Source organism: Anabrus simplex, chromosome 5 (genome assembly GCF_040414725.1).
Source record: "Anabrus simplex isolate iqAnaSimp1 chromosome 5, ASM4041472v1, whole genome shotgun sequence".
In the NCBI taxonomy this organism is placed as follows: domain Eukaryota; kingdom Metazoa; phylum Arthropoda; class Insecta; order Orthoptera; family Tettigoniidae; genus Anabrus; species Anabrus simplex.
Window position 1 is genome coordinate 340,197,158 of NC_090269.1, and position 17,311 is coordinate 340,214,468.

General features: G+C 43.6%; 1 protein-coding gene across 1 annotated transcript in view; it reads right to left on the reverse strand.

The window, feature by feature from the left end:
- LOC137500923 (toll-like receptor 13) overlaps positions 1–16,752 on the reverse strand; it is a 159,966-nt gene extending 143,214 nt beyond the window's left edge. The window contains exon 1 of the mRNA XM_068227652.1: positions 16,659–16,752. The gene's annotated coding sequence lies outside the window, so the exon portion shown is untranslated. The remainder of the gene's footprint in view (positions 1–16,658) is intronic.
- Positions 16,753–17,311: the final 559 nt, after the last annotated feature.

The following is a 17,311-nucleotide window of genomic DNA, read 5'->3' on the forward strand; positions in this document are numbered from 1 at the left end:
CACGATACACCCTGGACATAGTTGATCGTGTGAAGCCGAATTCCCACACCACTTCCGAAATCGCACCTCCCATCCGTCTGGCACGGACCACCATACCCAGTTCGAACGGTGTCAGCTCACGACGACGTTCCATGTTACACCTGTCACATGCACAGCCACTGCTCACAAGGTCTCCTATACGACTGCCGCTAGCACAAGGAGCGTGTGGTGCGCAGACAACACACCTGCGCATCAGTGCTCCGCTATCCCATGACATTTGCTCAGTCAGTGTACATCTTCAGTGACAGGCTATCCATGATACCTGCTCGTGGCTCTGTTGGAGATCCAACCGACCTTCCAGCTGAGGACTCGCCATACATACAACACGGCAATTCACCTCAGACACCTGTCGGAACTTCTTCGCTAAATTTCAGATTCGGTTTTATTATCTCTGAGTGCTGCGTTATCACATTCTGGTTGTGTAATAGTAGAACTCTGCCTTTAGCATCTCTCTCTGAGTGTAGTTCCCGGCACAATTTGGAATCACTGCTCTCTCAGTTTCCCTCATGGTTCTGGAAGCTGCTAAGATAATAGTTGGTGGCGAGTAAAGGCATAGTAACAGGGTGATTAAAATAACTTTCTCATATCGTTAGGTAATAAAAAGTAGACACTGAGAAATTGTATCATAAAGTGTAACACCAGTTCGATAATTTCAGCTCCTTTTGGTTAAATCTATAACTTCGATCTATTCATAACTAGCGATAAGCTACGGATTCATACGGGAATGGTTATGAGTTTATGGTGATAAGCCTTAAAAATGCAGGTTAAAATATTTCCTTGTAGGCGACATGAGTTATTTTCCTCCCGATTATGTAACTATGTGTGACTTTTTTTCCGAGGTTCTTCCGGCCGCGTGCCTACTTGCTCTCTTCTTTCTCCAGATGCGACGATAAGCATCCATAGAAATGATATAGATCTACTTCAAGGGGGATTTCATCGTAAGAATATTATTGAAGTGAATAAACAATTTATGTATGTATATTCAGTCTTCAGCCCTAAGGCTGGGTGGATCCCCAACAGCTCTGCCATCAGCTGTCATAGATGGCCTAGGCATCACTGAGGAGTGAGGTAGTTTCCCGTTGCTTTCCTCACTGAACCAGAAGTTCCGATTACATATCAGACTGCCAAGCCCACTGAAATGCATGCACCAACCGGCCCTATGAACAATGTTTTCACACCATTCATAGCAGGGACTGGCTGCACAAGGAATGGCATTACTAGCATCGCTCATACCTCAGTCACTTTCACATTGTCAAAGCCAAGGATAAGACAGAGACAGATCAGTGAAAGTAACAAAATTGCTCTAGCCCATACCAGAAGACATAGTGCACTGTAAACACTAGGTCCTGCCAGCAAAGGCATAAACAATTTATATCAATAAGGAATAGGCCTATGTGACTAATCTCAAAATATCGTTTATAATTTTAAAGACGGTTTCTTTCTTTCGTCCTTTCTTAATCAGTTTACCGTCCAGGGTTGGTTCTTCCCTCGGACTAAGAGAGGGATCGCACCTCTACCACCTGAAGGGCAGGGGCAGTATCCTGGAGTGTGAGACTTTGGGTCGGGGGAAAACTAGAGCGGAGGACCAGTACCTCACCCAGGTGACCTCATCTGCTATGCTGAACAGGGACCTTTCGGGAGATGCGAAGATTGTAAGGGATGGACAAGGAAGAGGGAAGGAAGCGGCCGTGGCCTTATGTTAGGTACCATCCGGCATTTGCCTGGAGGAGAAGTGGGAAACCACGGAAAACCACTTCAAGGATGGCCGAGGTGAGAATCGAACCCAACTCTACTCAGTTGACCTCCCGAGGTTGAGTGGACACCGTTCCAGCCTTCGTACCACTTATCGAATTTCGTGGCAGAGCCGTGAATCGAACCCGGACTTCCGGGGCTGGCAGCTATTCACACAAACCACTACACCACAGAGGCGAACAGAGATGATTTATTCTCATCGATAACTATGTCCGTCCGCCTCTGTGGGGTAGTGGTTAGTGTGATTAGCTGCCACCGCCGAAGGCCCGGGTTCGATTCCCGGCTCTGCCACGAAATTCGAAAAGTGGTTCGAGGGCTGGAACGGGGTCCACTCAGCCTCGAGAGGTCAACTGAGTAGAGTAGGTTCGATTCCCACCTCAGTCATCCTGGAAGTGGTTTCCCATAGTTTCCCACTTCTCCTCCAGGCAAATGCCGGGATGGTACCTAACTTAAGGCCACGGCCGCTTCCTTCACTCTTCCTTGTCTCTCCCTTCCAATCCCCCGCAAGGCCCCTGTTCAGCATAGAAGGTGAGGCCGCCTGGGCGAGGTAATGGTCATCCTCCCCAGTTGTATCCCCCGACACAGAGTCTTAAGCTCCAGGACATTTCCCTTGAGGCGGTAGAGGTGGGATTCTTCACTGAGTCCGAGGGAATAACCGGCCCTGGAAGGTAAACAGATAAAGAAGAAAACAATGTCCGCCCCCGTAGGCCTAATTATTCGCTGCTGTCTTTGGGGGCCCGGGTTCGATTCCCAATAGTGCCGTATTTTAAAAAAAATGGCTGGTTGGCTGCTATGTGGTTAAAATTACTCATGCAGCTCACCTGCATGGGGAATGTGACTGAAAAGAACTGCACCACCAGAGGGCGACGACAGGAGCTATGTCCGCCTCCGTAACGTAACGGTTAGCGCTATTAGCTGCCGTCCTCGGGGCCCGAGTTCAATTCCCGATGCTGACATCACGGCAGGCGGGCTGGTGTGCATGCAGTTCACTTCCAAGGGGATGTGCCTGAAAAGAGCTTCAAAACCTGGGGATGAGGAAACGAGTTTACTTTACTGAGAACTACATTTTACAGACAAGTATTATACCTTCCCGCATTTTTTTGTAGAAAGCTTGAACAATATTCTTCCGACTTATTTAGGGTCTATCGTTAACGGTTTAGGTAGCGTGAACCTAAAAGTGCTCAGAAGTGTATGTATGTCCAACCCCTCTCTCGTTTCTCTACGGTGTGGGATATGAAGTAGGATGAATCTTCGTAGCGGGGTTTTACGACCAGATGCCCTTTCTGACGTCAACCAAATTAGAGGAGTTAATGAGATGAAATTAATGGCGTGATATATGATACTGTAGTAGAAAGGGTGAGGGTGAACCCCGATGCCGGCATATCACCTACTCCTGTAGAAAAGCACCAAGGGGTCTGTTCAAAGCTTAACGTCCCCATCCCATGGAGGAATCACCATCAACAGTGTTATATGCCCTCACTCCATATGAACCATCCAGAGAGGTTAGGAATTGAATCCAGGCTTTTGGCACGCAATATAGTGATTATACATTGTATACCACCACCTCTACTACCCTGCCGGCCAACATTCTGATGGTGAATTATTTTTCAACCAACGGCACTCGAACCAGCTAACCACGATGTGAGACCATATAGACTTCACGCCTTAACGATCATGGCCACTAGGCACACTGTCTGTTTTACCTTTAAGTAGCTTTATTAAAATCACCACTGTTCGGCTCCCTTTCCATGTACATACGTCTACGAAACAGCTTCGAGTTTGTTTTCCTGTGTATCTAACACCTCTATAACTCCAGATGTCACCTGTGATCGACTGACGACAGACGATCTGTTCCACCACCGTGCGCCCGGTTGTACTCTATGGCACGAAATGTAGGCCGACCATGAAACAGGCAAAAATATGGCGAAGTTTCATGGGGATTAGAATGGTGAGTTGATCAGCTGACATCATTAGATTAGACAGCATTTCCAGCGCAGACGTAAGAAAACGATTTGGTGTTGCGGCGACCAATGAGAAAATGCATGAAAATATAATGTGATGGTTTGAACATATCGATGGCTTACTTCTAAAACCTCGTATGTGCCAACGCTCTTCCTACCCATTATAATCCTAAAGAATGTCAAGTCTTCCAGCCACATATTTATATGCAGTCCATCAGAATAATGTTCGTTATGTTCATTTTCCTATGCTAATGTATAAAGGAAAAAGAACCTTACCGCACCGTATTGTAGGGATGTTGTTTGCGTGGCGAATTTGCACACTCCTACAGTATAAGGTACTTGTGGTTCATTTTCCTTTACACGTGTGCATAGGAAAATGAACACAGCGAAAATCGTTCTGATGGACTGCATATTGATATGTGACTGGGAGGTGTGACCAGTCTTAATAATGGACAGAAAGGGAATTTGGATAAACTCGATTTTAGAAGTAAGACATCGTTATGCTACGAACAAAATCAGATACAGTTGCGAAGATGGGCTGCACACAGGATGTCTTCGTGAAGAGACCTTAGTAATGATAGATTTACTGTATCTGCTTCACAATGCCATGAAGAAAGAGAAATAGAGAATAAATTATATACGGCAGGGCCTCTCAGGGTGCATGCGCATGGTGCATGCACTGTGCACGGTGCAAGAGACGACTTGGCTTGGCTGAACGGAGTGCAGACCCCCCCCCCCCACTCCTCGATTTGGAGCAATAGCGCTTACTCTCTCTTTCCTCACGCCTGTCTCGCTCGCTCCGCCTGTCTCCCTCTGCCCCACTTGCGCCGTAGCGCTCCAAATCCAGGCTGACTTGAGCCGAGCATAGGCGAGCTGAGCCGAGCTGAGCCGAGCTTAGCCGAGTAGCCCAGAGACGAAGCGTTGCTCCGAGCCATGCCGAGCGACAGCGATGCACAGTGCACGGAGCTCTTGCGCCTCTATCTGCACGCGTGAGATTTTGGGCGTTTGAGAGGCCCTGATATACGGTATGGTTCACGACCAAGTAAAATGGATACAGCCTCCTGGGACAGGCACGATATACCGTAGAAACATTCTGTAGTATGTTTCCACACATAGGAATTTTCCTAGACCGGATAAAAGAGCAACTGTGAAAGTTCGTATGTTATGTAAAAATTTCTGTTTCCCCACCCTGACACCCGATAGCGCCACAGATGGCGGCATCCTTACATAAAGCCGACAGTGTTCTTGCAGTACAATGTCGCACAATTTAGAAGCTTTTCGGCGATGCTCTCATAAAAAGGGGCTAGGACTGGAAAAGTGGGCATAGAATTAATTACGATTTCGGCTATGCATTATAAATATTACGGCTTATAACGCATCGTCGTTGGGCCTCAAAATACCGCTATGTGAAGATGTTGAGGGCAGTAATACTGACCCGCAGCACATATATCACTTAGAACGAAATTCCGTTGATATATTTCATGCAGTACTGAGCCTTAGATGACAGAACCTTTCTGGTCAGAGTTTTAAGCTGAAATGTTATTGCATAGCGGTTTTTCTAGGCGCAACGACGACATCCACTGCTATCATCATGATATTGGCTTACTGCTCTCCCGCCCGAATATTCTAGGTACAATTCTCACTATGAAATGACGAATTTGAGGTTTGCTCTTAGCTCTGACAACACCTCTGAGAAGAGATCTGGGCCGTCTTAAAAGTGGTCTTCTGTAATTGATAACAAACTTCGGATGCATGCAGCCGCTTTCGTTTTTACTTTGTATTCCTAGTCCAGTTTATTGTGACTACACACTTTAGTACAGACATCACAAATTATGAAATAGATTTCACATGTAAAAATACACGAGGTTGCCGACGGCGATATCCCAGTCACATAAGGTAAAGATATCTCGAGAATATTTAAGGCTTCCCCTTGTGGGTGAGTGCGGCAGAGTTTTTCCACGGTATCCCTTGGCTGACTCATGCATGCACGAATACGCGAAGAGCTCTCTCCCAGTTGGAGGTTGTCCTTGACTGGGAGAGAGACCGTTTTCATGCATGCATGAATTCAGTTCATTCATTCATTGTCATGCATTCATCCATATGGAATTTTCCCACCTTACCTGTTGGGGTTCCGTACATGTAGGCCGAGAGCATTCGTCATTCAGTTATTCAATCACTCACTCATTAACGAATGCTCTCACCCCAGTTAGTGGCTATCCATGATTGGGAGAGAGGAGTGTTCATCCACTGATGTATACATGAACACAATCCAATCAGAGAATTCATTCATTCATTCATTCAGTTAATTCATAAAGTCTGTTGTAAGTGTTTCCCGGGCTAGTTAAGCTGCGCGCTTTCTCTGAGGCCATCTATGTGAACAAACTTGAACTTGTGAACTTCCAGAAACTTTGGTCTTCTACGGTTAGATGTCTCTACCATCGGTTTAATTGCTCCCTCTCGCGGGCTAAACTCTAATTATTTCATACAAGTAATGTTTATTTTTGATGTTTGTAAACCTTGTTCTGAGGATTTGTTTAATGTACCGAAGTTGTCAACACTTCAGCTGGTTCCTCCTCGATTGTCATCAGTCTATCAAAAACTTGGAGATATTTTCTCTAGTGAGTTAAAGTAAGAGGTTTGTATTGGAATTCAGCCTATCAGTAAAGAGTTCTGAAACTGTTCAGGGCATTTTAGGGCCGTATTGTCCGAATTTCTTCAATAATTGGGAGTGCGTCGTATTCGAAGGGACGTAGGGAGGAGTCCGGCGTGAGGAAGATCCAGCGGCACAAGGTAATGGCAGAATTTACTTAGATATATGATAGCCCCTACGGATAGTTTGAGTAGAAGGTTTCAACCTCTTTTCTTTTAATGTAACTTTGTAAACTGGTGGTTTCAATGTAGGATTTTCGGCAAGTCTGAGGACTATTTTCCCTAAAGGGAAATATGTAATGTAAGGGTACAAAGAGTGATGACCCTCTGTTGTTTCCCGTTCAGCCTTGCATGGGATGACGAGAGTTTTCAAAACCTCTAAATTTCGAAAATATTTTTGGCACTAATGTTTCTCATTTAGTCACCCCGGTACCATTGAATCGGCATCATTGGGCCATAAGCCCACTTAGGGTTTTAACAATTTCATGGAGGAGTGCCTCCTTGCCTTTTGTTTACGGCCGGTCATATGCAACCTTTTCTTTTACCATTAAGGCCACGTAGTAAGGGCAATCATGCCCCTGTATATTGATTTCAGAGTGTAAAATTTTCCTTGTGTTAGTTCCCTTTGGGAACAGTGACTATTGTACAATGGATTAGCCCACATTGGAGCAACGGTGCATGAAAATATAATGTGAGGTGGAATTTTTATTGCACCATAAGAAACTGATGCCTCAGAGAGGCTAGAGTATGGTATTTTGGAGCTCAGGCTCCTGAGTAGTGTAAGTTATGGGAGCAAATCCTGCTCTTATAGACTATTTACACTGACTGACAGAGCAAATGCAACACCAAGAAGCAGTGGTTCGAAAGGGATGAAAGTTGGGGAAAAAACAGAGACGGCACGGACGAATAATTGATGTTTATTTCAAACCGATATGCAGGTTACACAATGCGCACGGCGTCGACTCAGTAGGATGTAGGACCACCGCGAGCGGCGATGCACGCAGAAACACGTCGAGGTACAGAGTCAATAAGAGTGTGGATGGTGTCCTGAGGGATGGTTCTCCATTCTCTGTCAACCATTTGCCACAGTTGGTCGTCCGTACGAGGCTGGGGCAGAGTTTGCAAACGGCGTCCAATGAGATCCCACACGTGTTCGATTGGTGAGAGATCCGGAGAGTACGCTGGCCACGGAAGCATCTGTACACCTCGTAGAGCCTGTTGGGAGATGCGAGCAGTGTGTGGGCTGGCATTATCCTGCTGAAACAGAGCATTGGTCAGCCCATGAAGGTACGGGAGTGCCACCGGCCGCAGCACATGCTGCACGTAGCGGTGGGCATTTAACGTGCCTTGAATACGCACTAGAGGTGACGTGAAATCATACGCAATAGCGCCCCAAACCATGATGCCGCGTTGTCTAGCGGTAGGGCGCTCCACAGTTACTGCCGGATTTGACCTTTCTCCACGCCGACGCCACACTCGTCTGCGGTGACTATCACTGACAGAACGGAAGCGTGACTCATCGGAGAACACGACGTTCCGCCATTCCCTCATCCAAGTCGCTCTAGCCCGGCACCATGCCAGGTGTGCACGTCTATGCTGTGGAGTCAATGGTAGTCTTCTGAGCGGACGCCGGGAGTGCAGGCCTCCTTCAACCAATCGACGGGAAATTGTTCTGGTCGATATTGGAACAGCCAGGGTGTTTTGCACATGCTGAAGAATGGCGGTTGACGTGGCGTGCGGGGCTGCCACCGCTTGGCGGCGGATGCGCCGATCCTCACGTACTGACGTCACTCGGGCTGCGCCTGGACCCCTCGCACGTGTCACATGTCCCTGCGCCAACCATTTTCGCCACAGGCGCTGCACCGTGGACACATCCCTATGGGTATCGGCTGCGATTTGACGAAGCGACCAACCCGCCCTTCTCAGCCCGATCACCATACCCCTCGTAAAGTCGTCTGTCTGCTGGAAATGCCTCCGTTGACGGCGGCCTGGCATTCTTAGCTATACACGTGTCCTGTGGCACACGACAACACGTTCTACAATGACTGTCGGCTGAGAAATCACGGTACGAAGTGGGCCATTCGCCAACGCCGTGTCCCATTTATCGTTCGCTACGTGCGCAGCACAGCGGCGCATTTCACATCATGAGCATACCTCAGTGACGTCAGTCTACCCTGCAATTGGCATAAAGTTCTGACCACTCCTTCTTGGTGTTGCATTTGCTCTGTCAGTCAGTGTATATCTGTGAATGTATGTGTAAATTAACAATTTTGACAAGTACCTCAAGTTTTGTAGCTGATTTTCGGACTTCTAAGTCCCTGATATTGTTAGAACTGATGACCTCATTAATAACTTATTATATTGGTTGGTGAATCATTAAGATTTTCTATTTCTCAATTTTAACAAAAGGAAAGAAATACAATTTCCAAATATGTTGTTTTCATTTCTGCTCTAGTTAATTCCTTGCCCAGCCATTCATCCCAGGTGCTTCCTAATCCTCTGTGAGCCACGGAAACCCCGTATCAAGTGGTAGCAGAGCGTGGTTGAATGGGCATGGACAATGCCCCTTTTGATTACTTATTCTAAATTCTGGATTTGAACACTAGAAATTTTTCAGTTTTCCGATTTTTCAAAATTTTGTTAAAATTTCATTCATCATGTCTGACCCCAGAGAGATTCCTGCTCCTTGGTATTTGTGCAAGGAAGAGATTATTTATGAATTCAGTATTATAAATGTTCACTCTGGTGGCACGGTTCCGACAGTTGCGTCTAGAATAAAGGATTCTTTTGAGTTACCTACTATATTTGTATTCTTGTTCATGGAGAGAAGGATGTTGGTGAGGTTTATCCACGATCTCCACCAATATTGCTGACCTTTTGTCTGTTGTTAGTTTCTCTGAAGGAGGTGAGTCCTCCGGTAACCAACATAAATGGGTTCAGGCTGGACCGTTTCACTTTTATAAGAGAGTGCGGTATCTATTGTCTCTTAAGCTCAGCGAACATTCTAGTGTAGCTAACTCCTTGTGTCAGCATATTCCTGAGCTGCCCAGTAAAGCGAACCAATTGTTGTCAGGGTTTGTTAGTGGGACGAGAGACTATGTTGCCCCATTAGCTATGAATACGGAAGAGGACCCGAATAAACAACAACAAGCTTCTGCCCCATCTGAACAGATAGCCAATACTGTCGGCAATCCACACCTTCCACCTTGTTTATTAGTAATGTCGCTTTCGAACCACCTCACCCTCCGGCTGCGTCTCCGGTAATATCCGAATGCTTTAGCACCTTACTCCACCCTGTAGCCATATTGCTTAAAGGGATTTCAAGATTTTCGGCCAATGACGTAATTTCTTAATATTTCTTGTGGAATTCCAGGACCATGCTTTGGTGTTTGCTCAGTCACACTCTTAAGTCTCACAAATAATCTACCCCTACATAGTTGTTGTCTTATCAGACAGGATAGTTAAGGCCATATAGGAAAGGAGTTCCATTGAAACCTTCCATGCTCACTTGTGGACTAACTTTATCCCAGCGAGAGCCCTGTCATCACTAATTCAGAAATATTATTTCTGAGTCGAAAGGCTTGATGATAGTCTAGCTGATTTCATTCATGATATTGTGTTCTACATTAGGGTATTTGCTTTGCACTATTCTGAAGGTCAAATAGTACAGACCATTATTGAAGGGATTTCGCCATCTAGCAGATCATATTTGAGTTTTGCTTCCCGTCCTCAAACGCTTAGGGAAGTTGAAACCATGTCTGTTTCTGCGGAAGGAGTTAAATACACCGACACGCTAAGAGTTGCGCGCAACCCACTACCTTCTTCTCGGCCATCCCCTCGTAAATGTACACTCCCCACAAATGTTATGCTTGTGGGGCTGCGGACTATTTAAGATATAAGTGCCCTCTATTAAATACAAAAGGATCTAAAAATGGCTCGTCGTCTCCTTAAACTGTTTCGAATGTTGTTCATTTACACGCCTGGCTAAGAGTTGCAACTCATCGAATAGAACGCCTTCTTGTTCTACCTCTGGTAACAACAACAATAGAATTTGACTAGAGTGCACGGCTGAGTCCTCTTCCCTATCTGTCTCTCAAGGCTCAGCTCAGTTTAAATCTGACGATACCATTGTATTTTCTGAGGAAGTAACACCATCTAAAGCTTTCTTTGAAGGTCCTAAAGAATGCCTTAAAATTGATTCTGATGCTGCAGGATTTGTGCCCTTCCTCAATATTTCAAAATTGAGATAAACAACGAACCTGTCACTGCCCTTTTAGATTCCGGAAGTATCATTTCCACCATTTCAGAAGAATGGTATTCTAAGTTAAGGTACTTTTATAAATTTCCTGAATACGATTCGTCCAGTGTAAAATGTGCTTTGGCCAACTCTTAACCTTTAGAAATTTTAGGATTTATCCATGCTAAAATTCGAATTCGGTATCCAGTATTCGGGGGATAGTGGTTTCGAACCCACTGTTGCAGCCCTGAAGATGGTTTTGCGTGGTTTCCCATTTTTTTTTTTTTGCTATTTTCTTTACGTCGCACCGACACAGATATGTCTTATGGCGACGATGGGATGGGAAAGGCCTAGGAAGTGGAAGGAAGCGGCCGTGGCCTTAATTAAGGTACAGCCCCAGCATTTGCCTGGTGTGAAAATGGGAAACCACGGAAAACCATCTTCAGGGCTGCCGACAGTGGGGCTCGAACCCACGATCTCCCGATTACTGGATACTGGCCGCAATTAAGCGACTGCAGCTATCGAGCTCGGTGTTTCCCATTTTCACACCAGGCAAATGCTGGGGCTGTACCTTAATTACGGCTACGGCCGCGCTACCTTTCCGATCCTGGCCCTTTCCTGTCTCATCGTCACCATAAGACATCTCTGCGTCGGCGCGACGTAAAGCCAATAGCAAAAAAATCGTATTTCTAAATTTACCTGGAAATTTAAGTTATTTGTTGCTAAAAATTTGTTATGTCCCTGGATATTAGGGCAGATTTCATGTCTCATTCAGGTCACCTGCTCGATCTTCAAAATAAATCCGGCACGTTCAAGTTCATTAGTAATTTCCATATGCCTATTTTGGAGTGGGATTCTGCGTCATTTTCACGTGTTTCACCTCTTCAGAGTGAGATGACGTTAGACATGCATCTACCTGAGGATCAGATTACCAGCATTCGTAAATAATGTCAGTCATATTCCGATGTGTTTCCGGAAAATCTAGGTGTGACTGACTTAATTGAATACAAGATATAGGTTACGGATTCGATCCCCATAACATTCCCTCCTTATAGGTTGTCTCCGCCTGAGATGAAGGCCCTCAAGGACGGCGAAATTAAAGAGTTGGTTAAAGCATGTAAAACTTGTCTGATTAGCAAGCCCACGTCATCTGCCAAAGTAGCACTGTTTTCATCACACCAAGCCTGTCGCCCAATGGAGTGATTGCACAACGATTAGGTGGGACCCTTCCCATAATCTAAAGGGGACGGAAATAAATTAATTCTTCTGTGTTTGTGTGTGTGTGGATTGTTTATTCGATTTTCATGGCTGTTTCCTATTAGACTTGCCACTGCACAAACTACGATTTCCTGTCTCAGTTCTATACTTGCATCTTTTGGACCATGTCAGTATATCGTTTCCGATAACGCTAAGGCTTTCACATCCAATCTATTTCGTAAGTTCTGTTTTTATCTCTCTATTTCACATGTAACTACGTCGGAACATTACCCACAGCCATCCGTAGGTGAGCGGGTTAATCGAAATCCTCGATCAGCCCCTATTGCCTTCCACCGTGAAGATCATTCTCGATGAGAAACCTCCTTGCATTGGTTATCTTTAGCCTTTAACTCGACCGTTCCTGATGCCCACAAGTTCGCACCAATGTCTCGTATGTTTAAGTTCGTTTCAAACACTCCATTTTCAAATGTATGGTCTATCAATGAGCTCTTAACAGACACAATAGATCCAGAGAATATCCGGGATCTATGGAAAAGTAGAAATAATCTCAAGGTCTCTCATCACAGAGTAAAAACTGAAATCCCAATAATTTAAAAGTTAGAGATCAAGTCATGGTTAAACATTATGTCCCGCGGGCAAGCTTGCCCCCAGATTTCATGGACCTTGTGTTATTTTGGATTTTCTCGCTCCTGTCACCCTTTTGATGAGTATTCCGGAGATTTAAAGGATGTTTCGTGTTCATCTGTCTCAAGTAAAACCTGTGTGAAAGACTTTATCATTATTTCTTAAAAGCCACCAAGTAATTAAATTGCTGAATTAATTATATTGTTCTATTTAGTGTATTTTAATAGTGTAAGTTTAAGTATTATTGGAAACAAAGATAAGGAGGCCTTCTGCCTCTTTTGGTTATTGCAAAGTATGTGGGTTCGGATCCCACTGGTGTCTGGTTGGCCATTTTTGTTCTGTACTTAACATCTCTTCAACACGTACTAAATGTACGTAACACGGCCTAATAGGTTGAAAGTCGGTTTCGATTACGATGCGGTCGTGAAAATTCAATATTCATTGACTTGGCCCTCAACGGGAAACTTAAACGCACTCTACAGTGTGATGGTAGTAGTACCAGACCTGTAGCTCAGACCCTTTCCAACAGAATAAAGATGGCCTAGGCCACCATAGCTCAATTGGTAGAGCAACCGACGCGAAATCGGGACGTTGTGGGTTCGGATCCCACTGGTATCTGGTTGACAATTTTTGTTCTGTACTTAACATCGCTTCAACACGTACTAAATGTACGTAACACGACCTAATAGGTTGAAAGTCGGTTTCGAAAAACTAGCACTTATTCACTAGTTTAAGCTGTATCCTAAGTTAACTTTTGTTTCGTTGTAAAAATACATTTGTTAAAATCTTCCCTTCTCTAATTTCTACGTATTCTGTCATAAGAAGACCCTGCCTCCAACTCTGAATCAGAAACTCCGTATGCTCCTCCTCCAAATTCGCCAAACTTACCCATACTATATGTAGCACCGTTTGTACAACAGTTACTGCCGCCACAAATGTACACGTTAGAGCGCCCAACTTTCATCCGAGGCCATGTGATATCAATCTGGGAGAGATGCCGGCGTGGGGTATGGGCCCACCTCGTTCCGACAAAGAATCCCTATAATCTACGTCTTTTGTGCCTGTCATCTTTGGAAGATGTTGGGAGGCCGGACTCAACCTCCCACTTTACCTTCGGACTGGACCTTATGTTTTGGTCTCGAGCTGTCATCACCTTGGCTTCAGTCCTCAATATATCGGGAGGATAGTATCTCAGGGTACCTTAAGGGTCCAAGCGTCCCCATCCATTCATCGGCAGCGGCGGCCGCTCATGCCGTCAATCCTGGGCACTACAGTCCGAACTTGGACAACTTCGGTGTTGTTATCAAGACTACTGTATTTCAAATAATCCTAAACAAACAAACAAGAACGGATTCTTCACCACGATATATTCCAGCCTACCAAGGTTTTCCTCAAAATTAAGGTACTTCAGGATTTCAAAGCTGTTCATCCCATTGGAAAACCTTAGAATGGGGAGGTGTGTATCACCTTCCCCGGGTAGTTAAACTGCGCACATTTTCTTAGGCCATCTATGTAAACAAACTTGAACTTGTGAACTCCCAGAAACTTTGGTCTTCTACGGTTAGATGTCTCTACCATCGGTTTAATTGCTCCCTCTCGCGGGCTAAACTCTAAATATTTCATAGATTAATGTTTATTTTTTATGTTTGTAAACCTTGTTCTGAGGATGTTGTTTAATGTACCGAAGTTGACAACACTTCAGCTGGTTCCTCCTCGATTGTAACAACCTATCGAAAACTTGGACATATTTTCCCTAGCCAATTAAAATCGGAGTTGTGTATAGGAATCCAGCGTATCAGTAAAGAGTTCTGGAATCCTCCCTTTATTGTAGTATAAAGGCAGAGGTCACTTTAGGACCGTATTGTCTGAATTGCTCCAATACTTGGGAGTGTGACATATCCGAAGGGAGGCAGGGGTGAGCCTGGCGTGAGGAAGATTCAGCGGCACAAGATAATGGCAGAATATACTTAGATATGTGATCACCCCTGTGGATAGTTTGAAGGGAAGGTTTCAACCTCTTTTCTTTTAATGTAATTTTATAAACTGGTGGTTTCAATGTAGAATTTTCGTAAGTCTGTGGACTTTGCTTTTATTCCCTACGGAGAAATATGTGATGTAAAGGAACAAAGAGTGATAACCCACTGTTGTTTCCCTTTCATCCTTCCATGGGGTGGCTAAAGTTTTCAAAACTTCTAAATTTCGCAATTATTTTTGGCACTAATGTTTCTCATTTAGTCACTCCGGTATCATTGTATCTGTATCATTGGGCTATAAGCCCACTTAGGGTTTTAACAATTTCTTGAAGGAGTGCAAGTGTCTCACTTCCTTGCCTTTTGTTTATGGCCGGTCATAAGCAACCTTTTCTTTTACCATTAATGCCACGTAGTATGGGCAATCATGCCCCTGCATATTCGTTTCAGAGTGTAACATTTTCTTTGTGTTAGTGACTATTGTACAATGGATTAGCCCACATTGGGGCAACGGTGCATGAACACTATAATGTGAGGTAGAATTTTATTGCGCCATAGGAAACTGATGCCTCAGGGAGACTAGAGTATGGTATTTTGGAGCTCAGGCTCCTGAGTAGTGTAAATTATGGGAGCGAATCCTGCTCTTATAGACTATTTGTATCCGTAAATTTCTATGTACTGTAAATTAACAAATTGATAAATACCTCAAGTTTTGTACCTGATTTTCGGACTTCTAAGTCCCTGTTATTGTTAGAACTGATGACCTCATTCATAACTTGTTATATTGTTTGGTGATTCATTATGATTTTCCACTTCGCAGTTTTAACAAAAGGAAAGAAATTTTCCAAATATATTGGGTTAATTTCTGTTCTAGTTAATTCCTTGCCCAGCCATTCGTCCCAGGTGCTTCCTAATCCTCTGTAAGCTAAGGATAACACTGTTCAGACTCGTGACACAAAGAAATACTTGCATTAGCACAAATTAATAGGGGTAAGATTCTGGCTGTTATAGACCAGGGATGGTGAACCTATGACACGCGAACACAACTTCTGTGGAACGTCAGACAACATATTTTAATATTTTAGCACGTAATAAATAGGTCGAAAATGTACCAACATACCATATTTTAACATTACGCTTTAACAAAGAGGTATGTCGCAATTAATTGGATGGCCATATTTTTAACAAATTGTATTGAATTAAAGAAAAAATATATCTCAATATTATCTTTACCTTTTTGAAATGTAATTTTTAGTGATGTTTGCAGAATAAAATCATTAAACAGTCAGTCGAATGGATTTATATGTAATACAATCTAATACCTAAATGAAGTCAAATGACGGCAATTTCATTATTAGTTTAAAGGAAAATAACCGATGGCACACTACACAGTAAAAAAATTTAATAAACAAGAACTTAAGTGACACACTAGACGGAAAAGGTTTGCCATCCCTGTACCTAGACTATGTAACAATGTTAACGTCTAGAACAAAATAAAAAGTAAAAATATCAGAAACTACAGTTTTATAGATCGGGTGTAATTAGCAAGTAGGCATAATTGTAATATTTAAGGTAGTAATGGATAAATTAACTGTAACAAAATCATGCATGTATCAAAAATAATTTGGATTGCAATCAATGATTACTCTCTCCCCAGTTCTTGGCGACCTGGGGATGGGAGTATTCTCTTCTATTCTCTGTCTGTCGTAAGAGGCTACTAACAGAGGAACCAGGTGTTATGAACTTGAGAGCATGGGTTAGCGACCATGATTTCCCTATCTGAGTTAGGAATTGCTTCCACTTACTTGTGCCTGGCTCCTCACTTTCCTACTTTCCTATCTGACCTCCGTTGGTCAACACATGTTCTCTTCCTAGCCGAATTGTATTTCGTTTACAAGACGTGGGGAGTCCCGCAGTTTCACACCCTTCATAGCCCTCCCCCTTGTTTTGCCGATACCTACATTGTTCGAAATGTTGATCTCTTCCATTTTCCTTCTGATTAGTGTGAAAGAAGGATGGCTGCCTAATTTTGCTTCACCTCAAAACAATAATGACCACAATCACCACCACCATTTCAGGCAATGACGTACAATAATATCACAAGAGTAAAGCCATTGCCAAAAATATTTAATCCATTTTGAAAACGCGCTTTTAGTTCTTATAAGAAAATGACCTCTATCTGCACATTCGTATACTCAGAGTACTCACCTATAAAGATATGTATAAAACCATCACGTGGTCTTGGTTCAAAGACTGTAAGTAAGGTCTGTCAGGCGAACTCTGTTCAACGTCTACACGTCAGTTGATTCAGATCACTATGGCAAGATATCTCATGTAAAACATAAATATGTGATAAGATAAGAAGTTATAAGCAATGAAGTAACTCGGGTACTGCATGGAATCATTTCTAAAGACAACTTCCTCGACTAAAATGACTGTATTAATATCAGTTTCTGAAGTCATTCATTACTAATGTAATTTAGAGTTTCATAATGGTGTACATACTAGAGATCGGATGACGACTCTTTGTTCACATCCTCGATCCTATGTTAATGAACCTTTCTTTTAAAAGTTGAGTGTCGAGTCATCGCCTGCGAAGAATATTGCCAGCTCCCAAAATAGGCGGCGGACGGCTCAGCACAAGGTTCCCAAAAAAGTGCCGGGGAAGGAATCGGGACTGTTCTTCGCACTGTTAATATTAGGTAAATATCTGGACTGTACGCCAAATAATAATAATAATAATAATAATAATAATAATAATAATAATAATAATAATAATAATAATAATAATAATAATAATAATAATAATAATAATAATAATAATTAGTTGTTCAGGAGATTACCGTGGTCCAAAGAGGGAA